Source organism: Bos mutus, chromosome 14 (assembly GCF_027580195.1).
Source record: "Bos mutus isolate GX-2022 chromosome 14, NWIPB_WYAK_1.1, whole genome shotgun sequence".
NCBI lineage: Eukaryota > Metazoa > Chordata > Mammalia > Artiodactyla > Bovidae > Bos > Bos mutus.
Window position 1 is genome coordinate 81529440 of NC_091630.1, and position 24819 is coordinate 81554258.

The 24819-nt window shown below is 40.8% G+C and overlaps 1 long non-coding RNA gene across 5 annotated transcripts in view; it reads right to left on the reverse strand.

Annotated features, from left to right (window-relative positions):
- The window catches only part of LOC138990731 (uncharacterized), a 70062-nt gene extending 45249 nt beyond the window's left edge, over positions 1-24813 (reverse strand). The window contains exons 1-6 of one of the 5 annotated variants that reach the window (XR_011466833.1): positions 24099-24762; positions 22458-22514; positions 22321-22379; positions 20587-20645; positions 19227-19449; positions 17731-17822 (exon numbers count right to left, since the gene is read on the reverse strand). This is a non-coding gene — a long non-coding RNA (uncharacterized lncRNA). Of the gene's footprint in view, positions 1-17730; positions 17823-19226; positions 19450-20586; positions 20646-22320; positions 22380-22457; positions 22515-24098 lie in introns of those variants that run through there. The other 4 variants (XR_011466832.1, XR_011466831.1, XR_011466834.1 and 1 more) reach the window with 4 other exon arrangements.
- Between the last annotated feature and the right edge of the window lie 6 nt (positions 24814-24819).

Below are 24819 nucleotides of genomic sequence, written 5' to 3' on the forward strand. Positions count from 1 at the left end.
CCTTTGAAAAAATTGAAAAGAAGATAAGATGAAGATTTGAAGTGATGATAATGAAGACACTTCAGTTTTGTGAACTCAGAAGAGAAGTAATAAATGAGAGAGAGAGAAAAAAAAAAAAAAAAGAAATGGTGAAGAAAGTTTTGGTGACTATCAGGGAACAGGAAGTATAGTACAAAAACAGTGTAATGCTTCCCTGGTGGCTCAGAGGTTAAAGCATCTGCCCGCAATGCAGGAGACCTGGGATCGATCCCTGGGTTGGGACGATCCCCAGGAGAAGGAAATGGCAACCCACTCCAGTATTCTTGCCTGGCGAATCCCATGGACAGAGGAGCCTGGTGGGCTATAGTCCACGGGGTCGCAGAGAGTCGGACACGACTGAGCGACTTCACTTTCATGGCCCTGATACAGCCTTGGGCTTCCCTGATATCTCAGTTGGTGAAGAATCTGCCTGCAATGCAGGAGATCCCGGTTCGATTCCTGGCTTGGAAAGCTCCACTGGAGAAGGGATAGACTACCCACTCCATTATTCTTGGGCTTCCCTTATGGCTCAGCTGGTAAAGAATCCTCCTGCAACGCGGGAGACCTGGGTTTGATCCCTAAGTTGGAAAGATTTCCCTGGAGAAGGGAAAGGATACCCACTCCAGTAATTCTGGCCTGGAGAATTCCATGGACTGTATAGTCCATGGGGTCGCAAAGAGTCAGACATGACTAAGTGACGTTCACTTCACAGTCTTGAGTCAGACGTACCAAAGTTCACTAGTTCATTCGTTTCTTAATTCACTTGACAATGGTAGCATGGCATAGTGGTTCAAAGTGTAGACACTGTAGCCAGAGAACTAGAATCGAATTCCATTCCACCAGAGCCAAGCTGTGAAGCCTTTGGCAAGTTCCTTAAGCTCTCTGGCTTCAGGTTACTCATGTCAGGCAGGCATGATAATGTGTCTATTTCATTAAGTTGCAAAGAGGATTTAATGAGCTGTAGATAAGATGACTAACACTGTGCCTGGCACACTGTGAACACTAGGTCAGTGTTACTTTTACTGTCATTTCCCCCCATGCATCTGCATATTCCAACCCCACAAGAAGTGCTGAGTACTGGAGAGGGAATAAGATAGACGCTGTGCCTCATTAGATCATGATAAATATTATGATAGAATGGATTAGGGGGATGTGAGAGAAAAGAATGAGGCTGTGGAGTGATTTTATTCATTGAATGGTGAGGAAACACCTCTCTGGAAGAAGTGTCATTGAATCTGAAAGCCAAAGTTTGAGGGGATGAGGGTTAGTTAGGTGACTTAAGGGAGATAAAACGCCCAGTCAGAGAAATGTCAGGTGCCCGGCACAGGTTGAAGATCTTGGCTGCTTCTGAGGAACAGAGCTAAGGCTCCTATGGTCAGAGACACCATCAGGGTGGTGAAGAGTGAGAAATGAGCCTGGAGGTGTGGGCAAGGGCTGGACCACCAGGACAGGACCTCTTCCAGACAGGCTTTATTCTCAGAACAGTGGGAGACTACTGAAGAATGTTATGCAGAGAAGGAATATAATCAGTTTTTTAAGTGAACAGACTAGTTTTTTAGAGCAGTTTTGCGCTAAGCCACTTCAGTCGTGGCCGACTCTTTGCGACCCCATGGACTGTAGCCCATCAGGCTCCTCTGTCCATGGGATTGCCCAGGCAAGAGTACTGGAGTGGGTTGCCATGGCCTTCTCCAGGGCATCTTCCCCACCCAGGGATCAAACCCGCATCTCATGCATCTGTATTGGCAAGTGGGTTCTTTACCACTAGCACCACCTGGGAGCCCAATCAAACCAAAGTAATCAAATCGAACCAAAACCTCACCAACCAGAAAGTCACCTTCAAAGTCAATGGCAAATGGCCCCAAATGTGACCTCCAAGTCCTACTAGACCTGTGACCCTTGTCTGAAGTGCCTTATATACAGAGTTTCCCTTCACAGAAAGAACACTCCAAATTGGAGCCAAAGCCCCAAATGGAGCTGAAGCTCCCCAAGTTGGAGCCATAGCCCCCAAAAGGACAAGGTCAAAAAGCCTCTGGTAGGACCCTGATGTCAAGCTGTTCTGGGGGAAGGTTACTTGAGTGTTTAATTTGCAAAGGGGAGTGGTATCTGTTAGAGCAGTTTCTAGGCTTACAGAAAAATCCCACAGAAAGTAGAGCAGATTCCTTTAAATCCCTGGTTCCCTCCTTCCCCACACTTTCCCCTGCTAGTAACTTCCTGCACTATGCGGTGCATTTTTTATAATCTATAAACTACTATTGATCACTATCATCGCTAAGGTCCAAAGTTCACATTTCAATTTCCTCATTGTGTGGAACAGTTCTATGGGTTTTACCAAGGCCTACTGTCAGGTTTCATAAATGACAATGTCACATAGGATCATGCCGAATACTTTCACCACTCTGTACTTGATTTTTAATTGGAGGGTAATTGATTTACAGTGTTGTATTGGTTTCTGCCATACAACAACATGAATTAGCCTTAAGGATACATATATCACCACTCTATAATGTTTTTATTTTTAACTGTACTGTACAAGCTTAAAGTAGGTGGAAAATGTGGTTGAAACAAGAGTCTTGATAAGAAACTTATTAAGTGGCTGTTGCCACAGTCTTGACAAACTCAGAAAACTCTAACTCTAGAGTCAACTGCAGATGGTGACTGCAGCCATGAAATTAAAAGACGCTTACTCCTTGGAAGAAAAGTTATGAGCAACCTAGATAGCATATTCAAAAGCAGAGACATTACTTTGCCAACAAAGGTCCGTCTAGTCAAGGCTATGGTTTTTCCTGTGGTCATGTATGGATGTTGAGAGTTGGACTGTGAAGAAAGCTGAGTGCCGAAGAATTGATGCTTTTGAACTGTGGTGTTGGAGAAGACTCTTGAGAGTCCCTTGGACTGCAAGGAGATCCAACCAGTCCATTCTGAAGGAGATCAGCCTTGGGATTTCTTTGGAAGGAATGATGCTAAAGCTGAATCTCCAGTGCATGGGAAGAGTTGACTCATTGGAAAAGACTCTGATGCTGGGAGGGATTGGAGGCAGGAGGAGAAGGGGACGACAGAGGATGAGATGGCTGGATGGCATCACTGACTCGATGGACGTGAGTCTGAGTGAACTCTGGGAGTTGGTGATGGACAGGGAGGCCTGGTGTGCTGCGATTCATGGGGTCGCAAACAGTCGGACATGACTGAGCGACTGAACTGAACTGAACTGAGTGTCAACAGACGTACTTATAGCTATAGACTGACTGTTATCACAATTTGAATTTGAACCATATCATCTTGACTTTGTCCTGATTGAAGAACACGCCTCAAGAACATCATTTTTGGATCCGGCATAAATTCCCTATTGTCTTTTGAATTAGATTTATGAAAGTAGTGCCTTAAAAAAAACTCTTGAACCTGCTGTTACCTGGCTCCAGATGAGTATCTTTGATGTCCACTTCTGCTATTTCATCGCATAGGGGGCAGCTTTGTGTCTCTGCTCTTCACAGCAGTTGCTTTTAGGAATTACAGTTTTATGTGATTGGAATCAAATTTATACATGAGAGGGCTAATGTGCATATTGGGGTGGGAAAGGAGCCTGAAGTGGGAGCACTGGCAGCAGAAGGTGAATGCCTGCTATCTGTCAACAGTCTGTTAATGTGCCACCTTAGCCCAGAGTCAAGTGCCAGGAGGCAGCAGAAAACAATTCACTTCTTTTGCAACAACCTGATACAGAAGCTGCTTGTCGGAATCTTGACAATGCACCTTGATTAGGCTTTGGTCTTCCTCTGAGAAAGGTCTTGTTCTAAGGACACAGCCAGGTGGTGTCCATAGGCTCCTAGTCTTTTCTCCTCGCTCCGCCCAGAAAATTACCCACCATCACTGGAAGCCTCATGTTGTGTCATATGACAATTGCTGAATTGGCTTTCATATCCAAAGCCATGCTTTTCTTTCTCATTTTGTTTGAGGTTTTCCATGCAGTAGGTATAAGGTATGGCGTTGTGGAACTGTAACTACTGAGAACACAAGAAGCAGACTAGAGAAGATGGTGGAGGAGTAGGACGGGGAGAACACTTTCTCCCCCACAAATTCATCAAAAGAGCATTTAAACGTCGAGTAAATTCCACAAAACAACTTCTGAATGCTGGCAGAGGACATCAGGCACCCAGAAAAGCAACCCAACTCTTCGAATGGAGGTAGGAAAAATATAAAAGACAAAAAAAGAGACAAAAGAGGGAGGGATGGAGTTCCGTCCCAGGAAGGGAGTCTTAAAAAGAGAGAAGTTTCCAAACACCAGAAAACCTTCTCAGTGCTGAATATGTGCCGAGCTTCGGAAGCACAGAGGGCAACTTAACAGGGAGAAAAAATAAATAAACAATTAAAACTCGCAGATTGCGAGCCCTACGGTAACTCCCCCAGCAGAGAAGCAGTGCAGATGCCTGCACACGCCATTGGCAAGCGGGGGCTGGGCAGGGAGGCGCCGCGCGGGCTGCATGGCTTAGAGTAAGAATCTGGCCTGAATACCCTGAGTGCTATCTGAGCGAAATAATTTGGGCTAGCAAACCAGACTGTGGGATATCTACCATGCGAAAAGCCAGCCCTAACCTAAGACACCCCCAGGCCCGCTCACGGAACAAAGGACTGAACAGAGATAGCCGGCTGCAGACCTTCCCCCTCTGGTGACAGGCAGCCAGAACCGGAAGGGGGCAATCACAGCCCCAGAGAGACATTATCTATAAAACTGTAAGCAGGCTTCTTTGCTAACTAAAACTTCTTGGGGGTCTGGACGGTCAACATCTGCCTGAGAAGGTGTGCCGGTTTTACACCCAGATAACTGAGTGGTGGGGAGGCGATAAGTCGCAGCATTGGCGCTCGCCAAACACCTCATCACCTGAGCTGCTCGGACCTGGGAAGAGCACAAAACGCAGGCCCAACTGAGTCTGCGCCTCTGAGGACTACCCGAGTGCCTGAACCTGAGCGGCTTGGACCTGGGAGGTACATGCAGCCCAGGGCCGGCCTCGGATTGTTCCCGGTGGAGCAACCTAGAGCCTGAGCAGTGTGGGCAGGGAGGCTACACGCGCCGTGAGCGGGGGCAGACCCAGGGTGGCTAAGGCATTGCGAGCGCACGCCAGTGTTACTTGTTTGCAGCATCCCTCCCTCCTTCCCCACAGCGCGACTGAACAAGTGAGCCTAAAAAAAAAAAAAAAAAGTGTCCTCCACCGTGCCCTTTGTGTCAGGGCAGAAACCAGACACTGAAGAGACCAGCAAACAGAAGAAGTTATAACAGAGGGAAATGCCTCGGAGATTAAAACCCTGTGGTTACTACGGACTACATAGGAAGGGGCCTATAGATCTTGAGAAATATAAGTCGGACCAAGGAACTAGCCAAAAATGAACTGAACCCACAATACTCACAACAAAACCAGAGAAAGTCCTAGATATATTTTTACTATTTTTACAATCATTCTTTCTTTCTTTTTTTTTTTAAATTTTTTAAAAAATTTTAAGTCCTCTATTGTTCCTTTAATTTTCACTTTTATAACCTATTACTTTGCAAAAAAAAAAAAAAACCTATTTTTTTTTTCTTCAGCAAACTTCATATATATATATTTTATAATTTTTTGACCTTTTTTTTTTTTTTTTTTCTTTTCTTTTCTTTAACATTGTATTTTTGAAATTCCAAACTCTACTCTAGATTTTTAATTTTAGCTTTTTGGTATATGTTATCAATTTTGTACCTATAGTTTTTTTTATAATTTCTGTAACTTTTTTTTTCTCTGTTTCTTTCTCTTCTTCTTTTATATAACATTGTATATCTGAAATTCCAAACTCTACTCTAGATTTTTAATTTATGCTTTTTGGTATTTGATATCAATTTTGTACCTGTATTTTCTTTAAAGTTTTTGCAACATTGTTTGTTTTTGTTTGTTTGTTTGTTTTCTCTCTTTATTTTTCTTCTTCCTTTTTTTTAACATTGTATTTTTGAAATTCCAAACTCTACTCTAGATTTTTAATTTTTGCTGTTTGGTATTAGTTATCGATTTTGTACCTATATTTTCTTTATAATTTTCGTGACCTTGTTTGTTTTTCTTTGTTTGTTTTTTCTCTCTTTCTTTTCCTTCTTCTTTTCTTTAACATCATATTTTTGAAATTCCATACTCTACTCTAGATTTTTAATTTTTGCTTCTATGTATTTGTTACCAATTTTGTACCTTTAAGAACCCAATCTTCAGGACCCATTTTTCACTAGATTACTGGCTTGACTGCTCTCTCTCCCTTTGGACTCTCCTTTTTCTCCACCAGGTCGCCTGTGTCTCCTCCCTAACCCCTCTCTACTCTACCCAACTCTGTGAATTTCTGTGTGTTCCAGACGGTGGAGAACACTTAGGGAACTGATTACTGGCTGGATCTGTCTCCCTCCTTTTCATTCCCCCCTTTTACCCTTCTGGCCACCTCTGTCTCCTTCCTCCTTCTTCTCTTCTCTGTTTAACTCCGTGAACATCTCTGAGTGGTCCAGTTGTGGAGTGCACATAAGGGAGTGACCACTGGCTAGCCCACTCTCTCCACTATTGATTCCACCTCATCTCATTTGGGTCACCGCTAACTCCCTCCTCCCTCTTCTCTTCTCCATGTAACGCTGTGAACCTCTCTGAGTGACACTCACAGTAGAGAAACTTTTCATCTTTAATGTAGATGTTTTATCAATGGTGCTGTATAGAAGGAGAAGTTTTGAAACTACTGTAAAAATAAGAACGATAACTGGAAGCAGGAGGCTTAAGTCCAAACCCTGATTCCAGGGAACTCCTGACTCCAAGGAACATTAATTGACAGGAGCTCATCAAACGCCTCCATACCGACACTGAAACCAAGCACCACACAAGGGCCAACAAGTTCCAGGGCAAGACATACCAAGCAAATTCTCCAGCACCAAAGGAACACAGCCCTGAGCTTCAAGATACAGGCTGCCCAAAGTCACCCCAAAACCATAGACATCTCATAACTCATTACTGGACATTTCGTTGCACTCCAGAGAAAAGAAATACAGCTCCACCCACCAGAACACCGACACAAGCTTCCCTAACCAGGAAACCTTGACAAGCCACCTGTACAAACCCACACACAGTGAGGAAACGCCACAATAAAGAGAACTCCACAAACTGCCAGAATACAGAAAGGACACCCTAAACTCAACAATTTAAACAAGATGAAGAGACAGAGGAATACCCAGCAGATAAAGGAACAGGATAAATGCCCACCAAACCAAACAAAAGAGGAAGAGATAGGGAATCTACTGATAAAGAATTCCGAATAATGATAGTGAAATTGATCCAAAATCTTGAAATTAAAATGGATTCACAGATAAATAGCCTGGAGACAAGGATTGAGAAGATGCAAGAAAGGTTTAACAAGGACCTAGAAGAAATAGAAAAGAGTCAATATATAATGAATAATGCAATAAATGAAATTAAAAACACTCTGGAGGCAACAAATAGTAGAATAACAGAGGCAGAAGATAGGATTAGTGAATTAGAAGATAGAGTGCTAGAAATAAATGAATCAGAGAGGATAAAAGAAAAACGAATTCAAAGAAATGAAGACAATCTCAGAGACCTCCAGGACAATATTAAACACTACAACATTTGAATCATAGGGGTTCCAGAAGAAGAAGACAAAAAGAAAGACCATGAGAAAATACTTGAGGAGATAATAGTTGAAAACTTCCCTAAAATGGGGAAGGAAATAATCACCCAAGTCCAAGAAACCCAGAGAGTCCCAAAGAGGATAAACCCAAGGCGAAACACCCCAAGACACATATTAATCAAATTCACAAAGACCAAACACAAAGAACAAATATTAAAAGCAGCAAGGAATTCCCATTAGGATAACAGCTGATCTTTCAATAGAAACTCTTCAAGCCAGGAGGGAATGGCAAGACATATGTAAAATGATGAAAGAAAATAACCTACAGCCCAGATTATTGTACCCAGCAAAGATCTCATTCAACTATGAAGGAGAAATCAAAAGCTTTTCAGACAAGCAAAAGCTGAGAGAATTCTGCACCACCAAACCAGCTCTCCAACAAATACTAAAGGATATTCTCTAGACAGGAAACACAAAAACGGTGTATAAATTCGAACCCAAAACAATAAAGTAAATGGCAACGGGATCATATGTATCAGTAATTACATTAAACGTAAATGGGTTGAATGCCCCAACCAAAAGACAAAGACTGGCTGAATGGATACAAAAACAAGACCCCTACATATGTTGTCTACAAGAGACCCACCTCAAAACAGGGGACACATACAGACTGAAAGTGAAGGGCTGGAAAAAGATTTCCCATGCAAATAGGGACCAAAAGAAAGCAGGAGTAGCAATACTCATATCAGATAAAATAGACTTTAAAGCAAAGGCTGTGAAAAGAGACAAAGATGGTCACTACATAATGATCAAAGGATCAATCCAAGAAGAAGATATAACAATTATAAATATATATGCACCCAACACGGGAGCACCGCAGTATGTAAGACAAATGCTAACAAGTATGAAAGGAGACATTAACAATAACACAATAATAGTGGGAGACTTTAATACCCCACTCACACCTATGGATAGATCAACTAAACAGAAAATTAACAAGGAAACACAAACTTTAAACGATACAATACACCAGTTAGACCTAATTGATATCTATAGGACATTTCATCCCAAAACAATAAATTTCACCTTTTTCTCAAGCGCACATGGAACCTTCTCCAGGATAGATCACATCCTGGGCCATAAAGCTAGCCTTGGTAAATTCAAAAAAATAGAAATCATTCCAAGCATCTTTTCTGACCACAATGCAGTAAGATTAGATCTCAACTACAGAAGAAAAACTATTAAAAATTCCAACATATGCAGGCGGAACAACACACTGCTGAATAACCAACAAATCACAGAAGAAATCAAGAAAGAAATCAAAATTTGCATAGAAACGAATGAAAATGAAAACACAACAACCCAAAACCTATGGGACACAGTAAAAGCAGTCCTAAGGGGAAAGTTCATAGCAATACACGCACACCTCAAGAAACAAGAAAAAAGTCAAATAAATAACCTAACCCGACACCTGAAGCAACTAGAAAAGGATGAAATGAAGAACCCCAGGGTTAGTAGAAGGAAAGAAATCTTAAAAATTAGAGCAGAAATAAATGCAAAAGAAACAAAAGAGACCATAGCAAAAATCAACAAAACCAAAAGCTGGTTCTTTGAAAGGATAAATAAAATTGACAAACCATTAGCCAGACTCATCAAGAAACAAAGGGAGAAAAATCAGATCAATAAAATTAGAAACGAAAATGAAGAGATCACAACAGACAACACAGAAATACAAAGGATCATAAGAGACTACTATCAACAATTATATGCCAATAAAATGGACAATGTGGAAGAAATGGACAAATTCTTAGAAAAGTACAACTTTCCAAAACTCGACCAGGAAGAAATAGAAAATCTTAACAGACCCATCACAAGCACGGAAATTGAAACTGTAATCAAAAATCTTCCAGCAAACAAAAGCCCTGGTCCAGACGGCTTCACAGCTGAATTCTACCAAAAATTTAGAGAAGAGCTAACACCTATCCTGCTCAAACTCTTCCAGAAAATTGCAGAGGAAGGTAAACTTCCAAACTCATTCTATGAGGCCACCATCACCCTAATACCAAAATCTGACAAAGATCCCACAAAAAAAGAAAACTACAGGCCAATATCACTGATGAACATAGATGCAAAAATCCTTAACAAAATTCTAGCAATCAGAATCCAACAACACATTAAAAAGATCGTACACCATGACCAAGTGGGCTTTATCCCAGGGATGCAAGGTTCTTCAATATCTGCAAATCAATCAATGTAATACACCACATTAACAAATTGAAAAATAAAAACCATAGGATTATCTCAATAGATGCAGAGAAAGCCTTTGACAAAATTCAACACCCAATTATGATAAAAACTCTCCAGAAAGCAAGAATAGAAGGAACATACCTCAACATAATAAAAGCTATATATGACAAACCCACTCCAAACATTATCCTCAATGGTGAAAAATTGAAAGCATTTCCTCTAAAGTCAGGAACAAGACAAGGGTGCCCACTTTCACCATTACTATTCAAAATAGTTTTGGAAGTTTTGGCCACAGCAATCAGAGCAGAAAAAGAAATAAAAGGAATCCAAATTGGAAAAGAAGAAGTAAAACTCTCACTATTTGCAGATGACATGATCCTCTACATAGAAAACCCTAAAGACTCCACCAGAAAATTACTAGAACTAATCAATGACTATAGTAAAGTTGCAGAATATAAAATCAACACACAGAAATCCCTTGCATTCCTATACACTAATAATGAGAAAACAGAAAGTGAAATTAAGGAAACAATTCCATTCACCATTGCAACGAAAAGAATAAAATACTTAGGAATATATCTACCTAAAGAAACTAAAGACCTATATATAGAAAACTATAAAACACTGGTGAAAGAAATCAAAGAGGACACTAATAGATGGAGAAATATACCATGTTCATGGATTGGAAGAATCAATATAGTGAAAATGAGTATACTACCCAAAGCAATTTATAGATTCAATGCAATCCCTATCAAGCTACCAACAGTATTCTTCACAGAGCTAGAACAAATAATTTCACAATTTGTATGGAAATACAAAAAACCTCGAATAGCCAAAGCGATCTTGAGAAAGAAGAATGGAACTGGAGGAATCAACCTACCTGACTTCAGGCTCTACTACAAAGCCACAGTTATCAAGACAGTATGGTACTGGCACAAAGACAGAAATATTGATCAATGGAACAAAATAGAAAGCCCAGAGATAAATCCACACACATATGCACACCTTATCTTTGACAAAGGAGGCCAGAATATACAATGGATTAAAGACAATCTCTTTAACAAGTGGTGCTGGGAAATCTGGTCAACCACTTGTAAAAGAATGAAACTATATTTGGCAAAACTAATACAATTATGTAAAGTTTAAAAATAAAATAAAATTAAAAAAAAATAAATACACACACACACACACAAAAGAACACTTTCTAACACCATACACAAAAATAAACTCAAAATGGATTAAAGATCTAAACATAAGACCAGAAACTATAAAACTCCTAGAGGAGAACATAGGCAAAACACTCTCTGACATACATCACAGCAGGATCCTCTATGACCCACCTCCCAGAATATTGGAAATAAAAGCAAAAATAAACAAATGGGACCTAATTAACCTTAAAAGCTTCTGCACATCAAAGGAAACTATTAGCAAGGTGAAAAGACAGCCTTCAGAATGGGAGAAAACAATAGCAAATGAAGAAACTGACAAACAACTAATCTCAAAAATATACAAGCAGCTCCTACAGCTCAACTCCAGAAAAATAAATGACCCAGTCAAAAAATGGGCCAAAGAACTAAATAGACATTTCTCCAAAGAAGACATACAGATGGCTAACAAACATATGAAAAGATGCTCAACATCACTCATTATCAGAGAAATGCAAATCAAAACCACTATCAGGTACCATTTCACGCCAGTCAGAATGGCTGCGATCCAAAAGTCTACAAATAATAAATGCTGGAGAGGGTGTGGAGAAAAGGGAACCCTCTTACACTGTTGGTGGGAATGCAAACTAGTACAGCCACTATGGAGACCAGTGTGGAGATTCCTTAAAAAACTGGAAATAGAACTGCCTTATGATCCAGCAATCCCACTGCTGGGCATACACACTGAGGAAACCAGAAGGGAAAGAGACACGTGTACCCCAATGTTCATCCCAGCACTGTTTATAATAGCCAGGACATGGAAGCAACCTAGATGTCCATCAGCAGATGAATGGATAAGAAAGCCATGGTACATATACACAATGGAGTATTACTCAGCCATTAAAAAGAAAACATTTGAATCAGTTCTAATGAGGTGGATGAAACTGGAGCCTATTATACAGAGTGAAGTAATCCAGAAGGAAACACACCAATACAGTATAATAACACATATATATGGAATTTAGAAAGATGGTAACAATAACCCTGTGTACGAGACAGCAAAAGAGACACTGATGTATAGAACAGTCTTATGGACTCTATGGGAGAGGGAGAGGGTGGGAAGATTTGGGAGAATGGCATTGAAACTTGTAAAATATCATGTATGAAACAAGATGCCAGTCCAGGTTTGATGCACGATACTGGATGCTTGGGGCTGGTGCACTGGGACGACCCAGAGGGATGGTATGGGGAGGGAGGAGGGAGGAGGGTTTAGGAGGGGGAACACATGTATACCTGTGGTGGATTCATTTTGGATATTTGGCAAAACTAATACAATTATGTAAAGTTTAAAAATAAAATAAAATTAAAAAAAAAAAGAAGCAGACTAGAGAGAGGAGCATAAACATACTCCTTGTAAATGGAGATTGTTAAGGGGGTGGGGCAGTGGCAATAACACTTAGCTGGTAGAGAACTGTCTTGCCCTTCTTTCCTTCTGGGAAGAGAGTCTGATCCTGAGTTATCCAGAGGGGGCTGACCTCATAGGATGACCAACGTGGATACTGCTTGGTATAGTTAAGAGAATACACCCTGGAACCAGATATTCTGGGTTCAAGTCCTGGATCTGACATATAATAGTGTGACCTTGGACACTTAACCTCCCCGTGTCTCAGCCATCTGGAAAATATGGATGATAATAGAATATATTTCATAGGGTTGTTATATGAGTTTTGCTTGAGACTTATCTACTAGATAGCAGTTTATATGAGAAAGATTTTTCTTATTTTTTTCCAGCAGAAGAGTGGATTGAGGGAGATGGTTTTCCTTTCTGTGGCTTATTCCTTTGCAGAATCTTAAAGGCTGATTAAATGCAGTAATTAGAATTTAGTGTATATTTCAAAGGCCATATTTAATAAATTAATTACTATGTTTCATCAGGTGGTTTATGAAATACCAACATGTAGTCCCAGAAGAGGCTGTAAAGACTGACATTGATGTTCAGACAAAAAGATCAGTGGCAATTCACTGGGGAACTTTTGCTTTGGCAAATGAGGTGAATGTGACTGTGATAACAATAACTCTGATTCTTTGTGACACCATGGACTGTAGCCCACCAGGCTCCTCTGTCCATGGAATTCTCCAGGCAAGAATACTGGAGTGGGATGCCATTCCCTTCTCCAGAGGATTTCCTGACCCAGGGATCAAACCCGGGTCTCCCAAATTGCAGGCAGATTCTTTGCTGTCTGAGCCATTAGGGAAGATACAAGATATGTACAGAATTACTTTAAAAGCATTGTAAAGTGGTCTCAGAGTCAGGGACTGTTACTAATTGGAGGGATCAGGGAGAGCTTCATGGAAGAGGTGACATTTGAACTTAGCTATGAGGAGGCAAGGAAGAAATTGTTTCAAGAGAAGGAAAGTGTGGGGTTGGAGGCAGTAAGCATGGGGAATAGTGAGGAGTCAGTTCATCTATAATCTATAAGAGATTATAGATGATATGGAGTGCAATGGGGGAAGTATGGCTGGACAGCTTAGAACTTTACAGAAAAATGTTATTTATCCAGTAAACACTGATTCAGTGTCTGCTGTGCTGTGTGCCAGGCATTGCGATAAACGGTGGTTTTATTCCTAAACTCATACAGAAGATCTGATTTTCCCTTAGCTGGACCCTAGAGCTCTGCTACTAGCCACGGTTGTGGGATCAAACAGAAGCTTAGCAAATGACTGTACTCCCCAAAGCAATCTACAGATTCAATGCAACCTCTACCAAACTACCAATAGTAATTTGCACAGAACTAGAACAAAAAAATTCAGTTTATATGGAAACACAAATAGCCAAAGCCATCTTGAGAAAGAAAAATGGAGCTGGAGGAATCAACCTTCCTGACTTGAAACTATTAGCATTCTTATCACTTATAACTGAGAAGTAAGAAAAATATTACAGTATAATTCTTCTTTAAAAATCCAAGTCATATAAAACTATGCTTTGTACAAGATACACGAAATTATAGAAACTGAGGAGCCAGGAGAGGAGATTGAGGTCAGGGAAAAGGGATAAACGTGCCCTCCAATGGTGCAAAAAGAACCTATACGTTATTTTGTAAACATTTTTTTTTGGGATTTCAAAGGCATTATGTGTTTACTAAAGAACATTTCTTTTAACTACAGAAAAGTACAAAGGTAAAGGAAATTCACCCACATTTCCACAATCACAAATAATAATTATTCAGTTTGGTATTTTCTTTCCAGTTTTTATAAACATATGATATATAGACGCACTCCACTGATGATCACAGTGAACATGCTTAATCAGTTAAGTGAGGAAAAAGAGATGACTCCCCTTGATTTTATTCTTTTTATCAATAAAATTTTAAAAATATTAAACCAATTAAAAGGCAATTTATAGAACGGGAAAAAACACTTCCAAAACTTGTGACCAACAATAGATCAGTCTCAAAAGATACAAACAGTTCATGCAGCTCATATAAAAAAGAATTCTCAACATCACACAGTATGAGAGAAATGCAAATCAAAATGACAAGAAGGTATCCGTTCATACACATCAGAATGGCCATCATGAAAAACACTACAAATAACAAATGCTGGAGACAGTGTAAATAAAAGAGAAACTTCCCATACTGCTGGTGGGAAAGTAAACTGGAGAGCCACTAATACATATGTAAGTTATTTAAAAAAACAAAAAACCTGCAAAATGATCCCCTAATCCCACTCCTCGATGTATATCTGAAGAAAATGCTAACTCTCAATGACAAATGCAACCTTCATTCAACAATACTTACAATACCTGAACATACACATAATTAAAGTGTCCATGGACAGATGGATAAAGATGATGCAGTGCATATATGGGAGGGAATATGATTGAGCCAGAAAACAGGATGCAGTACTGACATCTGCAGCAACAGAAATGGACTCGGAGATGATCTCACGAAGTGATGCAGTTCAGAAAAAGACAAACACCCTGTGATGTGACTGATACGCTGTGCTGTGCTAAGTGGCTTCAGTCATTTCCCACTCTTTGCAACTCCATGGACTGTAGCCCACCAGGCTCCTCTGTCCATGGGATTCTCCAGGCAAGAATACTGGAGTGGGTTGCCATTTCCTCCTCCAGGGATCTTCCAGACTCAGGGACTGAACTCATGTCTCCTACATCATCTGCACTGGCAGGCAGGTTCTTTACCACTGGTGCCACCTGGGAAGCCCGATTGTGACTGACAGGTGGAAACTAAACATTGATGGAAATGGAGTACATTTTCTTAACAGAAATACACTTACAGATTTAGAAAACAAACTTATTCTAACCAAAGGGGAAAGGAGGAAGCCAAGGATGCGTCAGGAGGATGGAATTGAGACGTACCCACAAATATATATATATATATACATATAATGAATAATCGTCAAGGACCTACTATATATCAGAGGGACCTAGACACAACACAGTAGTAACCTACATAAAAAAATAACTGAAAACAAGTACAGCTATGTCTGCATATAACTTAACAACCTGCTGTACACTTTAAACAAACATAACAGAATAAATCCACTATACTCCAATATTACCTAAAAATTGACTTTAAACATTGGAATGCCTAGTATATTCCCTTCAGTCTTCAGTGTCCCAGGCTCGTTCACATTCCTGGTGCCTGAATAGCCTTGGTTCCCAAGTCTGGACTATCATGTGGCTGAAGAAGCTTTGAAGGATGTGCCAGCAAGTGAGATCCCCTTGGACCTGTAATGCCTGGTCCCCTGTGGACTGGATGACAGTGTCCAGAATATGCAGAACCTCCTACAACTAAACCAAGGTGGAGGAGCCAGCTGGTCCCCAGGTCTCCTGGTGCTGGGGCTCTCACCTCCCGCTTCCTTCCTTAGAGTTGCCCAAACTTCAGACGGAACACAGCACCCTCAGCAGAGCTTCTGCAGGGTTTGGGATTTCTCCAATGGGGTAAAAAATACGGGGGAGGGAGAAATGGGACACCAGGGCTTGGCGTTTTGTTCTGGCACATTCAGCTCTCCTTTACAAGCCAGAAGGCGGAATTTCACCAAGGCTCTGCTTACCCTAGCAAGCTGGGTGGGGCATGAGGAAATCCTGCTGCCTTGTGGCTGCTTGGCATAACTACACCATGAAAACCAGTGCCTAATGGCATTTCTGCTTATTTAACTGTCAGTCACTCTGCTTATTTAACTTATATGCAGAATACATCATGTGCAATGCCGGGCTGAATGAAGCACAAGCTGGAATCAAGACTGCCGGGAGAAATATCAATAAGTTCAGATATGCAGTTGACACCACCCCTGGGGCAGAAAACAAAGAGGAACTCAAGAGCCTCTTGATGAAAGTGAAAGAAGAGAGTGAAAAAGTTGGCTTAAAACTCAACATTGAAAAATTAAGATCATGGCGTCCGATCCCATCACTTCATGGAAACAGTGACAGTCTTTATTCTCCTGGGCTCCAAAATCACTGCAGACAGTGACTGCAGCCATGAAATTAAAAGCCGCTCCTTGGAAGAAAAGCTATGAGAAACCTAGATAGCATGTTAAAAAGCAGACATTACTTTGCCTACAAGGGTCCTTCTAGTCAAAGCTATGATTTTTCCAGTAGCCATGTATGGATGTGAGAGTTGGACCATAAAAAATGCTGAATGCTGAAGAATTGATGCTTTTGAACTGTTGTGTTGGAGACTCTTGAGAGTCCTTTGGACTGCAAGGAGATCAAACCAGTCAATCCGAAAGGAAATCAGTCCTGAATATTCCTTGGAAAGACTGATGCTGAAGCTGAAACTCCAATACTTTGGACACCTGATGCGAAAAGCTGACTCATTAGAAAAGACCCTGATGCTGGGAAAGATTGAAGGCAGGAGGAGAAGGGGACAACAGAAGACCAGATGGTTGGATGGCATCATCAACTCAATGGACATGAGTTTGAGCACACCCAGGGAAATGATGAAGGACAGGGAAGCATGGCCTGCTGCACTCCATCGGGCTGCAGAGCTGGACACGACTGAGCGACTGAACAACAACAAAGGGCACTTCACATTCAAAAGGCCTCTCCTGTTGTGAATGACACCTGCCCTCAACAAACATCCTGGGGCACATAGTAGAGAATTCATTAACGGGCGGACTTTCAAGAAGACCATTTGCAGGTAACAAATAGAATTCAGATTTCAAAAAGTCTGGACAAGAAAGCTGCAAATGGGGAGAAAGATGCCCTCAATGTTGAATCACTGGATCCTACATTTCAATTCACTTGTGAAAAGTCTGGAGCAATCACTAATTCCATTTGGGAGAAAGGCCAGGGTTTCAAAAGGTCTCCCATCTCTCATGGGGAAAAAACTTGACCCTAAATGGGGAGAAAGGTTTCCTCAATTGTTGTCGCTGGGATCTATTTCAGTTTAACTATTTTTGAGTCATTTGGATTACAACATCCATTTGCATTCCAGGGTTTCAATCAATAACTGTATCATCTAAAGAAAGTGCAGCTGTTTAATTTTTTGTGAGTCAACTTTCTTGGCTGGTTATTTCTCACACCCTGGGCTGGGAACTTCTTTTTAGCCTTTAAATCAATAACTGTAAACACAAAGGAAAAATTACCTTCTTTTGCTGTTTGATGTCTGTGCTATTTGTGATCCAACCCCACTGGCTGGTTATTTCTCACACCCAAAGATGGGGAACTGAAATTTTTGCCTAGGAATTTGAGTGGTTCCTACAATGAGAAATCTGCTTACCTTTCTTGAGCATTTTTGGACACAGAGGATATTCCTCTGGGGTCCTTGTACCCTGTTTAGAGAAGAACAAATGTGTATATTCTCCTCTCTATATTATTTCCCCAAGAAATTCCATCTATCAATATCTCGGTTCCCTAACCAAATACATGCCAATGACTGGCAAATTTCTATCTTTAGCATAGAATATACCTCTGAATACTAGACTTACACCTGACTCAGGAGCACACTCACTTAGTATCTCAAATGTGGCAAAAGCAAGCCAAATGTCCACTATTCTCTTGATCAGCATATTATTTCCCACCTGAAATCTCTTTTTAATATCTCTCTAATCCCTAACCAAATACAATCTAGTTTGACTGGTCAGAAATTTCCTGGCCTTTAGCACTGAATATACCTCTGAATCACCTTACACCTGACTCAGGAATCCACTCACAGTATCTCAAATCCAAGCAAAAGCTTCCACTATTGAATTGATCAGCTCATTGTACCCCCCTTCTTGAATTTACCTTTTTTTTTTTTTCAATCTGGCATCCCATCTTCACCACAATCTAGACAAGCTACTAACAGGCCTTGGCCCTGCCCTCACTGAGAGTCTACCCCTTCTCTGGTCTAATCCATACTCACCAAGTGCAATCAAATCTATAACTACTTTAAAATGCAAACCCAATTATGTCACATAGCTGCTTAAAAACCTTGGGACTAGCTTCCCATTGCTTCAAAGAAAATGTAAACATTTCTTACCCAAACTCTCCTTTAAAATCTCCTGTAATCCAACGCGTACTTCTTTAGATGCATTACCCATCAAAACCACCCACTACAGCCCTGTTCCTGGCACGTTGGCCTCCTCTGACGTTCTCTGCGGAAATAAGACACTTTCCCACACCCTCTGTGACTGCTTCTGAGCTCTAGTGGCAGAGCTGAGGGGTTGAGAGAAACTGCATGGCCTACAAAGACCAAAATATTTTGTATCTCACCCTTTACAGAAAAAAAAAATTGCCAACCCCTGAACTACAGTGTTGTCATTCAAGCCACTGATTCTCTTCTGGGAACTTAACTTGTGCCTGATGGTAGCCACTGAATTATGTCACTGGGCAACAACAGCTAATGACAGGAAGTGGATGTTTGACAACTACTGTCCTCCTTAAACACAGTGAACTTGAAATCAAAATCGAGTTTTTCCACTTTATGTCACTGGGCATCCCAGATGTTTTTATCCTCTTACACTCTCTGTGCAAGATGCCAGCTATCTTTTAAATCATTTCAAACTCCAGACTGCTTCATTAACAGAAATAAAATCTGCCTTGGAACTGCTGTTTTATCTTTTAAAGACAACTCTATCTGAAATGAACAAACCTGCTGATGAGCTATCTTTTAAATCATTTCAAACTCCAGACTGCTTCATTAACAGAAATAAAATCTGCCTTGGAACTTCTGGGGACTCTGAATATCAACAAACCTGCTAGAGTGTGTGTGCATGCAAAGTTGCTTCCGTCGTGTCTGACTCTTTGAGACGCTATGGATGATAGCCTGCCAGTCTCCTCTGTCCATGGGATTTCTCAGGCAAGAATACTGGAGAGGGTTGACACTTACTCCTCCAGGGGATCTTCCCGACCCAGGGATCAAACCCCTGTCTCTTGTGTCTCCTGTATTTGCAGGTGGCTTCTTTACCACTGTGCCACCTAGGAAGTTAGAGTAAGAGGAAAGAGGAAAAGAAAGAAAAGAATAAATGAGGGAGAGAGAAGGAGAATTATACAACAGCCTGAACTTGGAGACTGGACGGCCACTTCTTGACTGAAGGGCATTTTTAGGGCTGTTTTAGAATTAGACAGCTCTAGGGTTTTGTTCAGTGTTAAACTTTATAGACCTCAGATAAGGATATGACTGACAAACTTTAGTAAAAAAAAAAAAAAAAAAAAAAAAGAATTTAGTCAACAATAATAGCTTGATCAGGAAATCGACTTACAGTCCATGAACCTCAGTGTCCTTGTCTGTAAGATGGAGATAATAATAAAAATACATTTAGTGATAAAGTGTGTACATGCCACCTGTGCATTAGCGATAAATAGAGCTTAAAGTCAATGCTTGTTTATAAGAAGTTAAGTATATAGGTAAATATTATATAACTATTATAAAGTATATTATGTCATTAAAAGTATATATTAAAATTAATTTTTATATAGTATGATTTTATATAATGTTGCCTTAATGTTAATTTATCTGAATAAATGTGAGCCATTTCTGGTTCATAATAGGTAGCCTATCAGGCTCCTCCATCCATGGGATCTTCCAGGCAAGAGTGCTGGAGTGGATTGCCATTTCCTTCTCCAGGGGATCTTCCCAACCCAGGAATCGAACCTGGGTCTCCCACATTGCAGGCAGATGCTTTACCATCTGAGCCACCAGGGAAGCCTCATTATAAAGTATATTATGTCATTAAAAGTATATATTAAAATTAATTTTTATATACTATGATTTTATATAATGTTGCTTTGATGTTAATTTATCTGAATAAATGTGAGCCATTTCTGGTTCATAATATGTGCTCCATATATACTAGCTGAATAAATGAGTGAATAAATAAATAAATGAAAATTACAGTGTAGTATAAAAAAGTCTGCACTATACATTCATTTCTTCTGATCCTGTGCGTACCCTTAAGTCCCTGAGAATCCTGAAAGACAGGGAGTGTCACACCAACATTTGGTTGGGGATGCTGCTTGGTTAGTCATTAACTGTTGAGAAAGAAATAGGCAAGATTTACTCACCTACCTAGGTTTATAAGTGATGTCTCTGTGTCATCCTACAAAGGTACTGACCTGGATTTTCTGGGGGCAGATTCATAACCTGGTCCAGGTGATTTGGTGTGTTTGCTATTCTAGGAAAGGAAAAATAATCAGGAGGTATAGCTACAGGAGTGTCCAACTCTAGAGTAGATAGTTAATCTTAGGGGATCCAGTTACTGTGGGCAGCCCAGAATAATGGAAAGGTCATCGTTCTTTGTATCAAACAGATCCAGTTTCCAATTCCAGTGCTCCAGCTTTCACAAACATCTGCTGTTGATACTGTCCAATATACATTCTCCTGACCCCATGGAGTGTAGCCCACCAGGCTCCTCTGTCCATGGGATTTCCTAGGCAAGAATACTGGAGTGGGTTGCCATGCCCTCCTCCAGGGGACCTTCCTGACCCAGGGATTGAATCTGCTTCTCCTGCATTGCAGGTGGATTCTTTAACACTGAGCCACCAGGAAAGCCCATGTATGTATATTATTAATACTACCTCAATTTTAAAGTATCAGAATGTGCAAAAAAAACACATTGTAAACACTTCCCAGAAGCAGAGACCCACCTTTTTCTAGATGCATTTGTACATATTTTCAAATGCCTTCCCATACATTTGAATACAATGTATTCAAAGTGTCATATACAGTGACAATCTCAGAACACATTCCAAAATACTTGTATGATTTTTGGAGAAGTCAATAAATAAACATTTTTTCCTTTCAAAATCTATGACTCTATTGACTTTTATTGCTTTCACTTTTAGGAGGGTGAAGTGAAAGTCACTCAGTCATCTCTGACTCTTTGCTACCCCAAGGAATTCTCCAGGTCAGAATACTGGAGTGGGTATTTCCCTTCTCCAGGGTATTCTCCCAACCCAGGGATTGAACCCAGGTCTCCCGCATTGCAGGTGGATTCTTTACCAGCTGAGCCACAAGGGAAGCCTAAGTATAATGGAGTGGGTAGCCTATCCTTTCTCCAGTGGATCTTCCCAACCCAGGAAGCAAACCAGGGTCTCCTGCATTGCAGGCAGATTCTTTACCAACTGAGCTATCAGGGAAGCCCAAGAATATTGGAGTGGGTAGTCTAATCCTTCTCCAGCAGATCTTTCTGACCCAGGAATTGAACTGGGGTCTCCTGCATTGCAGGTGGATTCTTTACCAACTGAACTCTCAGGGAAGCCCTTTAGGAGGTTATTCTAGCCTAAAATTGAAAGTATATCATCAGGGGTTTCGGAGAAGGCAATGGCACCCCACTCCAGTACTTTTGCCTGGAAAATCCCATGGATGGAGGAGCCTGGTAGGCTGCAGTCCATGGGGTCGCTAAGAGTCGGACACGACTGAGCGACTTCGCTTTCACTTTTCACTTTCATGCATTGGAGAAGGAAATGGCAACCCACTCCAGTGTTCTTGCCTGGAGAATCCCAGGGACAGGGGAGCCTGGTGGCTGCCGTCCATGGGGTCACACAAAGTCGGACACGACTGAAGTGACTTAGCATAGCATAGCATCAGGGGTTTTACAAAGCAACTTGAATTTTCCAAAATAGACATAGTCTGAAGTTTTTTTCGGTCCCCTTTGCTTTATTTTTGTCCTTGCTGTTTGCTAATACCTTTGTGCTGGTGTTAAGAAATTATCTCCCTATTACTCATGGTGCCATCAATTATGCCCTGAAATTTAGACTGACTAGACACCTAAACTCAGAAAGCAAAGCAAATTTCAAGGCAAATCATACACCCATATAGCCTCCCCTCCCTTTGCTGCCCTGCCGTACCATCACCTGCTCCTGCCGTGGTGCGTGTGTGCTCACTCAGTCACGTCTGACAATTGAGCCTATGGAAATCAAAAGCAATAATTATTGAATAAAAACAAATTGAGCTCATTGTACACAGTGCCTGACTGAGAACTTACCTTCCTGTAATCAGATGTGATGCTATAATTCCACAGAAGCACATGGCCAGATCATACCTGAACAGTGAGAAACAAATAACATAACCAGAAATCATTGTAATGCCCTTCAAGGCAAGAAGCCCCAGTGTTCCCAGGGTACTCGAAAATAGAATCCAGGCAAATCTGTTAGACACAAACGTGAAATGCCAAATTCAAGGGTTGATTGGATAGAACATTTCCTGATGATTTTCTTTTTTTTTTTTTTAACTCATTGTTCCTTCAGCATACTCTGTATTATGTGAGTCTATGACTCTGCTGGTGGTCTCTACTTGCTCTTCTTGAGCTGCATTTCAACTATCTCGTCCACTAGATGTCTTCATTGTTATGTTTGCTAGACCATGAGTGAAAATAATCCATACAGTTTAGTGGCTGGAATCAGATAGCTCTGGATTCAAGGTCTGGCTTTGTCACTTCCTGGCTGTGTGATATAGTAGGTAGTCAAGACTGTTTAATAAAGCTCTTAGGATACAAAGAGCTAAGTTTAAAAAAAAAAAAAAAAAAAGTTTTTTTCTCCATTTTTTAAATAGAAAAACTGAGATGATAATGAATGACTTCCTCCAGGCAATACAGTGACTGAAGATGAACTAATGCTTTTTTGTTAATCACTGAGGATTCCAGGGAGACCTCTTCTCAAACCTCTGATTGTCTGACTACAATGACAAATTCAGGTACTGAGTACAAAAAGTATAAATATGACTCATCCCCAGTGAGGTTTCTACACAAGAGATTTAACTCTTGCCTGAGAGCATAGCTTCTAGACACCAATGCCCACCACCCCCTCTCTTATCATCTGATTCAGTACTAACTGAGCATATGCAATGGCTGGTTTGGGACCACGGAGAAAAAAAAGATGAGGTTCTGCTCTCATGGAGCTCAAAGCCTATAGAGAGACTGACAGAAAAACAAAAATTGCAGTCAAATATGGCAAGTGCTGTAACAGACAACTCTACAAGAACAGCACTGGCACCAATGATGGGAGAAGGCTCTGTGGCTTCGTGGTCTGATGAGGTCCAGAGGTTTCACTGCAGGAAGACTTTTGAGTGGGTGTTGAAAGATAGTTAGGAATTCTCTAGGGAAACTGTAGTGGGTTTAATGATGACCTCCAGAAGATCTGTCTATGCGTCAAACCTTGGAACAGGTAAATATGAGCAAGACACAGAATATCAGGTTTTGGTCCTTCTATCTGCTCCTTTTCCTTACATTCTGAGCTCAGTAGCTGGCACCATCATCCAACTACTCAAGCCAGAAAACTGGAACTTAAAACTGGCATCTCCTTCTCCCTGGGCCTTACCTCCAATTAATTAGCAGGTTGAATCTATTTCTCTCAAATCACTCCACTTCTCCCATGCCACCAACTTAATCCAAGCCATCTTGTTCCTGTAACAACAGCCACCTAACTTGACCCCCCACACAGTTTCTCTAGCCTCCCTCCAGTCTGTTCCCCTGACTAGTTACAAGGATAAAAACTTCTAAATCTGACATTTAAAAAATGTAACTTCTTCCTTAAAATACTTTCATGTCTCTTCAACACTCTTAAGAACAAAGATAAAAATTCACACAGCTTGCAACAGCCCTTCATGATCTGACATCAACCTAACTCACCATTGTAACTGGGTACATCTCCTCCTCCATCTCAGGTTTGATCCATGGGTCAGGAAGATCCCACTCCAGTATTCTTGCCTGGAAAATCCCATGGATGGAGGAGGCTGGTGGGCTACAGTCTGTGGGGTTGCAAAGAGTCAGACACAACTTTCACTATCTTTCCTCCTCCATCTCTAGACTCCAGCTATTTTAAAGCACTTTCTCAAAAATGCCACACTCCTTTCCTACTGCAGGGTGTGGCTGCACTTCTAATAAAGTCTTCTTAACCTTCAAGTCTCCCTGGGGAGGACTCCTCTAATCCTAGTGCCTCTCACTATGCACTATCAAATAATCTCTATTACAGACATTAAGAGCATTTAATGTAATTATGTAACAACTTGTTCAGTCTTTGTGTTCTCAGCAATACTTCACAAGGGAAGAAATTTTAAAAAGAGGGAAGAAGTAAACAGAAAATGAAAAGGAGGAAGGCCTGGCTTGGGTTCTTTTGGGGCTTGAAGCCTCTCACAGATCAGGTTCCAAAGAGAGCTGAAAAAAGCAGAAGTTACGGTCATTCTGTGCATTTATTTGAGCTATTATTGAGAGAAATAGGAGCTGCAGAGTTAAAACCAGGTCATTTGATCAATTAGGATGATCACCAAGGCCTCACAGAGAAACACCCCTGCCCCTACTGTATCTAGATTTCCCTGTGGTTAAGATGATAAAAAATCTGCCTGCAATGGAG